We start from the raw sequence: 15,055 nt of genomic DNA, 5'->3' as shown, positions 1-15,055 counted from the left end.
GACCCATCCACCACCACTCTCTGGGTGTGACCATCGAGCCAATTTGCCATCCATCTGTGTAGGCATCAATGCCACAGTTGTGTAGTTTTTTTTATGAGCATGGGGTAAGAAACAGTGTCAAAAGCCTTCTTGAAGTCCAGGTAGATGACATCCACCTCAACATCTGCATCCAAGGACTTTGTGACCTGGTCGTAAAAGGAAACAAGGTTAGTAAGGCAAGATCTGCCTGCAGTGAACCTGTGTTGGTTGCCACTGAGCATTACCTCTCCTGCTAGGCCTCCGCAAATATGCTCCTTGATAATTTTCTCAAAGGTCTTCCCAAGGATCGAGGTGAGACTAACTGGCCTATAGTTACCTAGGTCCTCCTTTTTTCTTGTAAATGGGGACCACACTGGCCTTTTTCCAGCCCTCTGGGACTGGCCAGAACACCACAAGCACTCATACAGCCATGCCAGGGTCTCTGCTATGACCTCCGCCAATTCCCTCAGTACCCTTGGATGAAGAACATATGGACCTGCTGATTTAAACACATCAAGCCCCTCCAGAAATTCCCTAACTAGATTGTCCCCGACCCTAGGCAGGGTGTTGTGTCCCCTGAGCCTGTCCATAATCCTAGTGGGGGAGTTGTCCAGGTCCCTGCTCAGAAATATGGAGGCAAAGAACTCGTTGAAGAAATCCGCTTTTTCCTTTGCTGCGATCACCAGCTTGCCAAGCCTGTCCTGTAGGGGCCCCATGTTACCTGGTGCCTTCTTCTTGCTCCCTAGTATTTGAAAAAGGACTTTTTGTTATCCTTAATCTGGTTGCCAGCCCTAGTTCCATTTCTGCCTTGGCCTTCCTAACTGCCTCCCTGCAATCACAAGCAACAGAGTTGTAATCTTCCTTGGTGACTGCCCCTTGCTTCTACTGATTGTATGCCACCTTTTTTGCACTCCCGCTCTCCTGGATGCCTTTACTGAGCCAAGGGGGCTTTTTTAGCACTCTTGCCCCCTTTGGTTTGCATTGGGATTGACTCCCTCTAAGCTTGGAGGATTATCTCCTTAAGGAACAACCACCCGCTCTGGACTTCCATCTCACTGAGGCTCCGAGTCCCCAGTGTCTCTCTTACTAATCTCCTTAGCTCATTGAAGTCGGCCCTCCTGAAGTCAAGGACTTTTGCCAAATAATGATCCCAACCTCCTTTCATAATTGTTTCGTGATATAAAATTAGTAACTTCATAGATTTCTAGGGCTGGAAGGGACCTGATAGATCATCAGGTCTGACCCCCTGCTCCAGGCAGGAAAGAGTGCTGGGATTAAGTAACCCCAGCCAGGTGCTGGTCTAATCTCTTCTTTAACATCTCCAAGGTAGGGGAAAGCATCACCTCCCTTGGAATCACATTCCACATTTTGGCAACCCTGACCAGAAATAATTTATTCCCTGTGTCCAATCTAAATCTATTCTCCTTCAGTTTGTGGCCATTATTTCTGGTAACCCCGAAGGGGTTTGTGGGCCTAGTAAACAGAGTGTCCCCTATTCCCTGCTGACCCCTGCAGTGAGTTTTTAGGCAGCCACAAGATCATCTCTCAGCCTTCTCTTGCAGATGCTGAAGAGATTCAGGTCCCTGAGTCTGTCTTCATAGGGTCTTACCTGCAGGCTCTCAACCATATGAGTAGCCCTCCTCTGAACCCTCTCAAGGTTATCCACATCCCGCTTGAAGTGGAAAACTGGACGCAGTTCTCCGTCTGCAGCTTCACCAACAGAGGGGAATTATGACTTCCCTAGACCTGCTTGTGATGTACCTGCTGCTGCAAGAAAGGGTGCAGTTAGCTTTGCTTTTACCTCGTCACACCAGCAACTCGTGTTTATTTTTGCGTCAACCAGGACTCCGGGATCTCTTCTCACTGTTGTGGTATTTGGAATGGTCCCCCCAAGCTATCGGTGTGTTGGAGATTCTTTCTCCCAAGGTGCAGCACCTTGCATTTATCCTTGTTAATTGCATCCTATTCTGATCTGCCCACTTTCCCAGTCTATCCAATCTGCCTGAATTGGCTCCCTGCCCTCCAGTGTGCTTACTATACCTCATAGTCTAGTGTCATTGACAAATTTGGACAAGGTGCTTTCAACACCATCATCCAAATCGCTGATGAAGATATTAAACAGTACTGGTCCCAGGACAGAGCCTTGAGGGACACCACTGCCCACATCCCTCCAGGGAGAAACCGACTCATCCACCACCACTCTGGGTGCATCCCATAAGCCATTTTTTTCACGCACGTTACTGTGAGAAAATCCACATCACAGCTACTCAGTTTGCTCATAAGAACTGGGTGCAACACTGTGTCAAAAGCCTTTTTAAAATCCAGGTAAATAATATCTACCTCCACTCCTGCATCTAAGCACTGTGTAACCTGGTCATAAAAAGAGACCAAGTTAGTCAGGCAGGATCTGCCTCCTATAAACCCATGCTGGTTGCCCCTTACCATTGTGTTACCTGCTGGCCCCTGCAAATGTGATCCTTTATGATTTTTTCTAAGGTTTTGCTGAGAATAGAGGTGAGGCTAAGTGGCCTATAATTACCCAGGTCCTTCTTCCTCCCTTTTTTGAAAATAGAGACCACGTTGGCCCTCTTCAAGGCCTCTGGGACATGTCCCAAGTGCAATGAGTGCTCAAACAGTTTTTGAACTCTCTCTAGTGCCTTTCTAAGCCTCAAGTCATGTTCGTCCATAGTCTTTCCCCAAACTAATACATCATCAATATAAACCATAGTTCCATCAAAACCTTAAAAAAATTGTTGCACCTTTCTGTGAAATCCTTCAGATGCAAAACATAGTCCAAAAGGAAGCCTATGAAAGCAATACTTTTGACAGGGCATATTGAAGGTACATAATCTAGTGCTGTTCTTTTCTAGGAGCACTTGCCAAAACTCAGAAGAGGCATCTGAAGTGGAGAAATGTTTACCTTCTACCACATTACCAAAATAATTAATTCTAATAAATAATTCTAAATATTTTTCTATTATGACCAGTGAATGAACCCAAGCAGTTGGTTGCTCTACTTTTTCTATTTTGCCCATGTTAAATAATCTATCTAATTCCTTTTTCAGTTTTCCTTTTAGTAAAATGGGAGCATTTCTGGAAGCATATATGGTGGAAGTATTTCACTCTCTTAATTCTTTCTTGTCCTCAGTTGACAGTTTGCCTATGCCTTGAAACACATAAATTCTTTGTCTATGTTCTTGCTTTGCAGTCCCTCAATGGCCTCTATTCTCTTAATCAATCCTAAAGTTTTACATGTTTGCAACCCAATAATTGGCACCACCTTTCCCAGGACTTACAAACTGAAGTTTTACTATATTATCTTTGTGTCTAACATGCAGTCCACAAACACTCATGGCTGCACTCATGTTCCCATTATACGTTTTAAGGTGCACTTTCTTATTCTTTTAGTACACTGGGTTCATTTTCATTTTTTGAATAATGTATTCTGGTATTGCGCTGACCTGTGCCCCGTATCTAATTTAAAAATTGCCATTAGTCCATTGGTTTTCGGGGATGATTTTACAATCCTCAGAAGAATGAACTTACATTGTGCCAGCGAGGAATTCTTCCTCTTCCTCATTGCATAAAGCATGCAGCTACTGTTTCTTGGGTGGTGCATCCTGCTCCTTTCTGCTAACTCCTGCAACGTGAATGAATTGTTTGTATTTGTTGCAGCGCTTACCAAAGGCAAAGCATTGTGGTAACCCCCACAGCCTCTTCAGCTAACCATTCTTTCTTCAAGCAATTCTCTTTGGCCTCTGCTTGCCTGCTTCATAGTGAGGTCCTTCTTTCTGTATTGTTTGTGTGTTGCCTTGGGTTTTTGCAGTCTTGCAATCCTGTCTAGTTCAGCTTGTTCTGGGTTTTTTTGTCAAGCTTCTGCAGCCTGGCATTTATCTCAGCCTCCTGGCACATTCTAACTGCCTTTTTCAAATTAAGGTCAGGATCCTCTGGCGGTCTTTTCCTGAGGCTTGTATCCCTTATACCCAATACTATTTGGTCTCTAACCCTGGGATCTCCAAAGTTGCATGTCTGGCTCAGCAGTCTGAGGTCTTTGTCAACTCCTCTATTGCCTCACATTCTTTCTGCAGCCTCATGTGGAAATTATACTAGTCAAAGGTTTCATTTTGTTTGGGTATGCAATATTCCTCAAACTTTTTAATTACTGTGCCATAGCTTTTCTGTTCTGCTTCTATAATAGCTGTAGGCTATTATAGAGACAGAGCTTCTGGGCTTACTATATTTAAAAAACTGCTACCTTGAGCAGATCTTCCTTCTCTGTAGCTCCATTGACTGCTATATATATAGTGAAGTTCTGCTTAAATTTCTTCCAGTTTTATGCTGCGTTGCTGGACAGCTTTACCTCCTCTGGAATTCTGAGATGCTCCACTTTCTTTCTTTGCACCCCAGTCCTGGTACCATGTGTTGTTCTCCAACGACCAAGGAGTTAAACTTATACCACTATGAAGTGTGTTTATGTAGATAACCATCTTAGCCGACTGCTCTGCTGTTCCTTTCAGTTCCCTCCTGAAATCCCAGGGCAAATGTAAAAACCTATGCATTACACTCTTAAAGGTATCCACACAGTTATGTTTTTCCAGCAACTAAAATCTGGGGAGATGCCCAGCCTTATGTGCATTCCTAGACAGTCCTCTTTCATAATGAAGCTCCCCAACTATAACTCAGGCCCCCCAGAAATAGTCAGTGTGCACATACAACACAAAGTTGCAAACCGCAGCCAAGTGCAAAAAGCCACAGTTTCTGGGCTGCGTCTGAGCCACTTAGATTCATAAACTGAAATGAAATTAGTCTTGAAGTTTGAGATGGATCAGACCAGGAGTTTCCTCATGGACTATCCTGCCTTTGTGTTCAAGTGAAGAATTGCATTTTGAGAACCTGGACAAGCAGAAGTATGTGGACAGAGTGTTGCTGTCATATGATTATAGGCTTGTTCAAGATTCAGATATCAAATAGGCTTCAAAGTGAGGACATGCAGGAGGCAGATTCTGGGTACTGGTAGTTAAGACTGACCTGCTGACTATTGTGGGATGAAAGGGTTTTAAACAGAATGGAATCAAAATACAATTTTGAAACCTACTCAGTACTATTGAAACATGTTTATGCAATTTTTCTCATCATATCCTTAATCACTTGGAGATCACAAAATAAATGTATTAATTCACTTTCACTTGGCTTTCCCAGCAGTACAGTGTGTCCCAAACACACACAGTTAAAACTTCTGTTAGGGCTCTGATATTATGCAAAACAAGGATTTTGCTGATATGCTTCCCTGTGAAGGCTAGAGTGACCACATACACTTTCAAAAAAGGAAGTGCATACAGAAGGACAAAGAGCAGTTTGACTCACTGTATTTCAATACATACATTTTAGCAGGCTTGTAGACACAGTTGCTGAAACTATGGTAAGTATACTACTCTATTTATTTACTTTTCACATTCAGAGACAGATGATTTAGGACTGAAACTAGAGTGCATGTGACTGGAAAGTTTTTCTCTGTTTCAAGTAATTTGTGGTTCAGTTCCCTGCAGCTGAACTTCCTGCTGTCTTACAGTATGAAGCAGTTTTTAACTGGCTGCACTATGTGAAGAAATTTCTCTCCAAGTTGCATGGCTTAAAGATTCTGATAGTGCAAGCAGAGAAAGCAACTGTAAGCAGGCAAATCATTTGGTGCACCTTGAGGAGCCTTGGAGTCAGGTGTCAGTATGCGCATGCAACATCCACAAAGTATGAATGAGACGAGCACTTTAATTAGATGTCCAGGAAGCCTTTCCAGTGACCTATTCTGAGATGCATGGGCTTCATAACTAAAAGGATTAACCCAGACTCTAGCTTTTTTGTGCATGTGCGTTTACACCTTGATAAACTGTTGAATCTTAATCATCTTGAATATGTTCCTGTAAAAATACAGCTGCAACAAAATTCAAGGCTTTTTTACATTACTACAAGTTGTATGTTCTTAAATATTTTATAGGAAAATCCAAATCAGTGACTTGAAAGCAAGTAATAATGAGAATAAGGGGGAAACAATATGAAATGTGAAGAAGTGTGGCCTTTAGCATATGCAGTCTTTTCCCATGGAGATAATATAGAAGTATTGAGTGTCAGTATGTTTTCATCACTGTACATGTGCAGAAATTAAACACCGTTTCACTTACAGTAATAGCCCTATAGGGCAGATAGTTAATATCTTAATGTTTTCATGTTACTGCAATTGCAAGAAAGATGTATATAATGACATTTATAAGAGAGAGAGTTGGATCTAGACTCCATAAACCCAGAGTTCTATAGAATTGGGATCTAGGGGAGTTGGTTCATGAGAAGGACTTTATTAAATGTTAATCCAGACTTAGATCCTGCTCCACCACACACAGCTCAAGGTTATGGAGCAAACCCCTCTCTACTTCATATAATGATGGAATCCTTGATTAATCTGAACATCAATGAGAAAACCTCATCTAATGACTAAGTAATATTGGGGATATTAAAAATATGGAACTGGCATATCATATACAGACCTTATCAATTTTCATTTTACATATTATCCATTTTACTGAGGACCTAAATACTCATAGACAAAAGTCTCCTCAGCTACATCAGCATAACTCAAGTCACAGGAGATACTACAGATTTACACACATATAACTGGGAACATAATATAACTGTAACTTTGTATAAAACAAGTGTCCCATTTTGCTGTCACATATTAATTTCCTATTTACTGAAGGACTTCCATCATTATCAATAGTGCTAGTCATTAAGGGGTTCCAATGTGAGGGTATCCTTCACCTTTGCAAAACCGTACATTTAAATATGTAAAGCGGGCACACAAGTACTCTATTGGCACAATTCAAATGACTGGTTGCTTTCACAAAAGGGGTTGTTCTGGAAGCAGCAAATATGTATGCAAATATATGAAGCATACAACTTTGGGCTATACTCTAACAGTGTTTGAAAATAACAAACATTGTTTGTTATTTTTCTTTAAAATAGAGTTAAATCTTCAAATCCAGATATGATTGACAATTCAAAGTAATGCAGAACAAGAATCTGCTTTTTTATGCTAAGTTTACTGTAACTTGACAATTTTATAGCATCATGTGGAAGATGGGCCTTTCTTTCCCTTCAGTTCAGCATCACAAGCATCCCAGAAGGCTTACAAAGGAAAATGAGTGATATTTTACAAAGCTACAGGGGATGGAAATTAACAGGGTTGACATCATAGTTTGTGACAAGTCAGAGGAAAAACACAACATGAGATCAAAACAAGATCTAAAAACAACTGAAACAACTGGACTGAAATTAAATAGAAATGTGAATGTGCACAAATGAACTACACTTCCTATGAGCTGTGGTTGATAAAAGGTGGCAGGGCACACCCAAGAGCATGGTTTAGTGCCTCTAAACAAACTACAATCGCTTCCCAATGCTAGTGTTATATAGCGCTCCAGAATACGCCTGTAGTTAAGGCCTGGAGGCCGTAGAACAGCGTTCTACCTGATTTTCTCCTACATAGCCCTATATAAGGTGTATGAGGTAGAGGAATGCCAAATCTGAGAGATCTTGGTTTCATCTTTAACTGTCATAATGCACCAGGAAGTTTACCCAGACTTAAACCAGGAACCTCCATTTGTGATAAAGCTGTACAAAAATTACTGGGCAATAGCAGCTGCTGCTGTTGAACGTATTTGAATTCCAGCTGTCTGCATGAATGAAAGTGATTAGGATACATGGTATCAAGGGGAGTATCTTTGCATTTTAAACTAATTTGAAACCCAGCTGAACTGCTGTGTAACTTAGGATACCTGTATACATTCACCACACCTGGTCTACAATCACACAGCTTACTTCAAGCCACCTAATTGTAGATTGGGGGCCGTGTGTGCAGATATTTGTATGCAGACATTCACCGGTGTCAGGAGCCATGCCGGAAACCTGGTGTAAGTAACTGGGGACATGCAGATGTTCACTAGATCAGGTTAACCCATTCCCAATCTAAGTTAGCTTACTTCCTCAAGGGAACTAATTTAGATGAAGCCCACCATTTTTGCCTGATTTAACCTCCCTGAATGTCTGCACAGATTAGCATTCAGAGTGACCTAATCCTAGCTAGGTCCATCTAAAGGTAATATCTGCACATCTCCTTAGGAACAGCACTCACATTGCAGCCTTCCCACAGGGAGGTGATCCTATTGTTCAGTCATGAGACTAGCGCACAAACACAATAATATTTGAGAGCTCCAAATCTTGGTGAATCATGTGGATTAGGGCCTTTTCAGATCCAGAAGACTAGATCTGGATGAGTGATAACACTGGCAACTCAGTTATTCATTTAATATCGGTACGTGATGAAAACGGCATAGAAAATGGAAGTGAAGAATTGGCTACGTGAATTGTTTCCTTAAGTCTGCATAGGGAGGGGGGCAGTGGAGATGGAAAATAGTAGGCAGTAGCTGTACAGCAAAGCACACAGAGAGAGAGAGAGAGAGAGAGATGGTTTTTAAGGTTATAACACTGTTTGCTTTCTTTCATTAAAGTTCTTTGTTCCATTTAACCAGAAAGTAATTTCATTTGTGAGATTACACCCTTGCCTAAAATGAGTGGAAACAAAAGTACAGTTGTCATACTAAGTGTGATGGTACCTCATCCCCTTTTTTGGATGTGGGCCTTAGTAAAGTTTTTGAAAAATGATGTAGAAGAAGAGAAAACAGCATCCAAGTAATTTGGAAAAGAATTGATGGATTTATCTTAGCAGACTCTGGGACAAAGGCTAGGTGAGCGAGCTTCTAAAATAAGTCGTTGTACAGTGCTCATCTGCATCACTTATGAAAAGTACTGAATAGAACCCACCCACCACTCAAGTGATCTGTTTCCTGTAGGTGATGCAAGTATCCCTGGGTCACCCAGCTGAGATGACAAAAGTCCGACCTGTAAGCATGACGTCCTAGAGGGTGAAGGGATGGTATTGGGGCATATTCTGAGCTGAGGGCTGTTCATTTCTCAGGCTTTCTCCAGACATTTTCTGCATCACTGCTTTAGCTCTCAGCATGTTTAATGCCTTCCTCCAACATAGATATACTGACTTTAAAGATGCCTATTTGCCTTTTTATGTACCAAAGTCCAACATTTAGGTATTATAGACCTTGCCAAAGCTGCAATTCGAGTGTCATCTAAGCCTGTAGGTCCTATGTTTCTACTGACGGATGTTTGCTAAGTGATCTACGTGCTGATGTCACCACCCCAGAGGTAATGAGCTTCTCAGCCTATGCTCATGCACAAGTCCTGGAAGAGCTCTCTCCAAGAGTGAGGTTCTCCAACCAGGTGGGGGACCATCTTACCTTACCAGCACATCCCTATGTTGTTGGTATGCTCACCTGTTTTCACCCAAGTTGAGGAATGCACAGGAAGGCCACCAGTAGACACAGGGACAGCAAAACATCTACATAAAAGACAGCAGGGGTGCAGGGAAATCTAAGAGGAGCAATGAGCACAAGCATGAGACGCCAAGAACAGGAGAGTGTCAGCTCTTACAGTTTGGGCTACCTAAGCCGGAACAACCACTTCAGTCCTTAGCTCCAATAGAGGGTTTCTAGCTGAGGATCCTGAATGGAGAAAATCAGCTATCACTGACCCATCAGCAAGGTACACCAGGAATGTCAGTGCCTATGCCTCAACCTCCTTTATATTTCACTTCAGGCTAGCTCAAGCAGCTTCCTACTCAGCTAGCCATGACCCCTGAAGATGCCTTTCTAAGCACCTATCTTTTTCCTAATGGACTGCATACAGAGCCTGGGCTGGATGTTGTACTGAGTGGCAGGTCACATATGGGTTAACCACTGTAACATTGCAAGTATAGGAGTGCTTAAGTACCTTTTAAAGACCTGGTCCTCTGTCTCCCCCAAGTCTTCAAATGATCCTATTCCAAGTTTTGAATCCTAGCAATTCATTTGTGGTTGGTTGCTTAGAAAATATCCCATTTTGATTGGAAAAACAATTACTACCCGCCCCCCCCCAAGTGAAGATACTGAAAAAACAAACAGCCTAAAAATAACGGTGTGTCAAATTCAATTGCACACACAGTCTACTTGTCAAATGCTGGAAACAGTTGAATGTTCCTTGCAATTTGGGGAGAGCACAGGCTGATTTAATTACTTCACAAGTACAATATTCTTTGCTGTATCTCTTTGCAGTTAGTACTGCTGAGAACGTAGGCAATCTACAAGAAACTAAATTGATAGTGGGTTTTCATTCATAATTATCATCTGCATCAACTGGGCTCTGTGGCATCAGAGCAAAACAATCCTTGGCAATGTGTCACGTCAATTGAATTGATGCAGTTGTGACTGTGGTCACTGTAAACAGTAGAGAATTATTCTTAGTGAATGAAATGCTAATACTTTAAAGACAGTACTCACTGACATCCACAGGCCATACACCCAGTCAGAAATATGCTATTCACAGGGTATCACTGGCTTGTTTTAACTATAACTGCCTATTCTGTTAAGCTACAAAAAAAATCTTATTGCCCTACTACTATGTGTTAAAAGAAGCCCTCTGTAACTGCACAGCAATTGTTCCATGCTGTAAGTATGTTGTTTTTTTTCTGACCCTGAAAGTAATTTATTTCAATGTTTAAAATTTGGAAAGCCTTCCAGAGGGAGAATGTGAAGGGCTGTATCCTCAGTGATCCTCTTTCATTGTACCATCAAATAAGTGAGCATCACTGCTTTGTGCTAGCAAATACTTCATGTACACGGGGGGTGGCCAGCCTGCAGCTCGGGGCCACAAGCCTCTGGGTGTAGCACATGGCAGAATAGGCAAGGGATAGGTAGTGGCAGGTAGCAAAGGGAGCAAAAAACAGAGCAGCGGAGTGGGTATGGAGCACAGGGCAGGGAGCAGAAAGCACAGCAACAGATCAGGCAGGGGAAAGGGAGTGGATGGCATTTGGTAAAGGTGCAGAGCTTAATTTGTGGCATGCCTGCCAAAAAAAGGCTGCCTGCCCCACTGATGTACTCTATAATCTTCATAGGCTTCTAGTTCATTTTTGGGTTAGTAAGTGGTATTGACATTTAATTTATGAAGCTTCTTATGAGCTGGGGTCTCAGTTACCTCACTTCTCTACACAGTTGCTCATTTAACTATGAAGGATGCACAAGTAAAGTATTTTCAGTGAAGAGTCACTGCTTGACAATAGTTGACTGGTTGAATTCACCACAGGCTTTGATGAATCGATGCTTGAAGTCAACAAGTGACCTTTGTGAACGTTTGGATCTTCAGGTCCCATTGTTTCTCCCATTCTTTTCTATGGGAGATGAGAGACTATATAGGAGGGGATGGTAGGGCAGTTTCAGTACATTTTGAGGAAGAGGAATGAGATTTAAGACATATCTATATCCCAAGTGTTTCTTGTAGACAGCTTAGGTGACTTCTCATGCATCTTTTTGACTTTAAAGAAACGTATTGTAAGGTGCTGCCCATCTCTGTGCATTGTAGGGACTTCGGGTTCCTAACACTGGGCTGTAGATTCTTGTGTAGGGACCGGGTGCCTATAACTCAGGACTTGCAACATCAAGCATCACAAGGCATAGGTCTTTTTGTGGATATTGTCCTTGTTCCCCTACCAACAAAATTCTTTGAGCAGCATGTTTGGATTTGTTGATAGACCTACTGTGGCCAATTGTGTGAGTATACTTTTAGAAATGTGATTAAAGCAGACAAAGGAAAATATATGTAAAAATACAAAAGCAGAAGTATTATTTCTGGACAAAGATAAAAAACACTTCCAGTAGATCAAAATCCCATCACTGCACTTTTCAGTTTCAGAAATGAGTGGCCACAACACTGTCTCCCTTCCTGTTTGCTCAAATAAAAGGTTGTAATAAATCATTAAGGCAAAAGCATCTACTATGCACACATGCTTAATTGGCATTTTTCTTTTCCTGTACGATTCATCATTCAATATTTATTTAAATGAGTATGGTTGAGCACAACAGCATGCATATATAACTGCTTCCATTATTGTGTGGTTTCATCTTTTATATCTGTGCTTACCTTAAATTTTAATATAACTCAGAAATAATTGCTCAGTCTGAGACTGGAGAAGACATTAACTCAAGGCCTCTGTTGAAAGTGCCCAGAACCAACAAAACTAAGGGATTTTACTGCATTGCTATTAATCCACCATTTTTCTAGATATGAATACAAATACTCTGCTGCCACAGTAATACATGGGGTAAACTATCAGCCAGTGCAAATCTTTGCAGCTGCATCATTTTCTATCAGTTGAGGATTTAGCTTCTGCTTTCAAAGCTGTGTACAATTAATCTAATACTGTTTAGCTGGTGGTGGGTGGCCCAAACCAGAGGCCATTCTTTTGCCCTAGGAGCAAAAGTAACAAGTAGAGAGAAAGGGCCAGTTTGTCAATTGGTGCACATTGATGTAGCTCTACTTAGGTCACAGGATTTATGCCAAATGAAGGTAGCTGAAGATTTGGGATCAAACACAAGCATTAATCTCACATTCAAACTGAGATTAATAAAATGTCTATTGCTAGCCTCTGAGGCCAATTACAGACATTCAGAAACCCAGGGGAGAAATCAATTTAAGTTATGCAGTTTTCTGTAATCAGCCTAGTTTGGATTGGAAGCTAACAGTATACACATTCACCCTTTTGGAGATGGAGGTGGGGGACACAGATAGGCCGCACTGCCCAAGGCCTGCAGGCAAGAGAAGCTCCCACATGCCTTCTAGGGTGCCCTATGGGGTCCCTGGGCTGCCAGAGACTGTCGAGTGCAGCCGAGTGCCTGGCCCACCCCTGAATGGCTGCCAAGCACAGGCAAGCATGCCCCCAACCCCCTGCTTTATCACCATCAGTGGTCCCCTGCCCCCTGCCCTGAGGCTTCCAGAACAGCTCCAGAGTGAGTGCCCTCCCTTGTGAATTGCACATGCCTCCATGTCCCAGCCTGCCTGCACCCTGCCATGATGGCCTGCTGTCTGTGCCCAAGCATGCAGACCCAGGAGCTGCAGCATGTCCTGCTTATTACCCTAAGCAACTCTTGGAGGCTGCAGATCATCATACACAGCCCTGGACATGATGTGACAGCTAGTTATCACAGGACTTGGCTTCTTGCCTTCAAGCCAGCAGCCAGATATCCTGTGCAAGGCCACCTACTGCACCCTGCACCAGCCAAGCATCCTGAATGGCGCCACTGACTTCCACATGGTTGATAAGGACAAGACTAGCCAGGATGGCATGGATGCCAGGGTGCTCTGGCACCACACCTCCAGACCATCAAGTACCAGTTCTGGGCCCACACCACCAGCAGTGACTGGTGGGAGTGGATAGTCCTAGACACATCGGAAGAAAACCAGTGGATCCAGACCTTCTCCATGTACTGGGCCACCTTCAACGGCATCAGCTCCCAGCTGCCCATCCCCCCCACATTACACGCCAGAAGGTCATCATGCAGCCTCCCCTCACTCCAGAGAAGCAGGTGGCCATCACCATCATGAAACTGGCCACCGCCCTCAGCAATCTCTGTGTCACCAACCATTTTGAGTGGGCAAGTCCATGGCCAGAGAGGCTGTCCAGGAGGTATGCCTGGTCATCCAGGACATCGTAACCAGCCACTTCTTCCACCTCATCAACCCACAGGAGGTGATTGCTGCCTTCTGCTGCAAGGGCTTCCTCAACTGTGTGGAGGCCATGGACGGCACCCATATCTCCATCTTCTTCCTGCACACCCAAACATTCATCAACCACAAGGGCTACTTCTCCATCATCCTGCAGGATGTTATAGACTGCCAGGACTGTTTCACCCACATCTTTGCCAGCAGGGCAGGCAGCACCCATGATGTTCGTGTCTTCTGCAATTCTCTACTCCCTGAGAAGATGGAGAGCAGGCATTGTACCAAGTACCAGGAGGGCAGAGGTTAAAAGCCCAACCACACAGGCCAGCCAGCTGACAAGAAGGAGACAGGGCTCTGGGCACATGTAAGCCCCAAGGCCAAGGCTGGCAGGAGGTAATTCTCTGGCAAGCTGCCAGGGGAGGGAGCTCCTGCAGGGAAGACCTACCCAGGAATGCTGTGGCTGCTTGATAAATTGTTTACATGGCTAATGAGGTTCCAGGAGTCTACAAGGTACCCAGGGCTGGGAGGCATTCAATACTCAAGGAGCAGTTTTAAGGTTTTAAAGAGCTAGAGTGTGGCTTTCATAACTTGTAGTATGTTATAGCCCAGGGGCTCATATTTGCATTGTTGTTTTTAACCAATGGACTGGGCTGAGGCTATTGGGGAGGAGGAGACCTCATAGGGGGCACACTATGCTATAGAGCCCAAGCACCAGAGGGGGTGCAGATATAGGGCTACAGCAAGCCCAGCATCAAAGAGGGCACGGAGGCAGGGCTGCAGCAAGCCCAAGGCTGCTGAAGGCCAATTCGGAATTAAAGGTGCTAGTCTTTACCTACCATATGCGAGGCATAGGCAGGGGGGAGGTTTGGAGCAGGGGATAGCGACCCCCGGTGTTGGGGTAGTAAATGGGCAGCCTCCTGCCTGAGTAACATCATAATTATTGTTCCATCAAGGTGTGGCAGAAAAGAAAGGTGGGTGGTTAGTCCAGAAGCAGAGGGTCAGGCCAATATTGGACAGGCCCAGGGATAGCCCCTTGCCACACACAGTTTCCTTATCAGTGCCATTGTTGTCCTTCCCCCTAATCATCATGAATCAAGCTTACCCCCTCCTGCCCTGAATCACAAAGCTCTATTGGGAGGCAGGTGGACTGCCAAAAGAAGCACTTCAACTGCTGTCTGAGCAGGTGCCTCATGACTTTGCAGCGTGCCTTCCACCACCTTAAGTCACACTGGCAGGGCCTCATCATTACCGTATGCATCCTCCACAACATCTGCAAGATCGGGAGGGGAGGTCTTCCACAAAGTCTCGGTAGAGGAGGCACAGAGTACAGACCAGACATGGTGCACCATGCATGTGCAGAGCAGGGATGCTGGAGGAAGCAAGCTTTCCCCCC

Source organism: Crocodylus porosus, unplaced genomic scaffold (assembly GCF_001723895.1).
Source record: "Crocodylus porosus isolate Cpor-Errol unplaced genomic scaffold, CroPor_comp1, whole genome shotgun sequence".
Lineage (NCBI taxonomy): Eukaryota > Metazoa > Chordata > Crocodylia > Crocodylidae > Crocodylus > Crocodylus porosus.
This window is presented reverse-complemented; position numbering follows the sequence as displayed.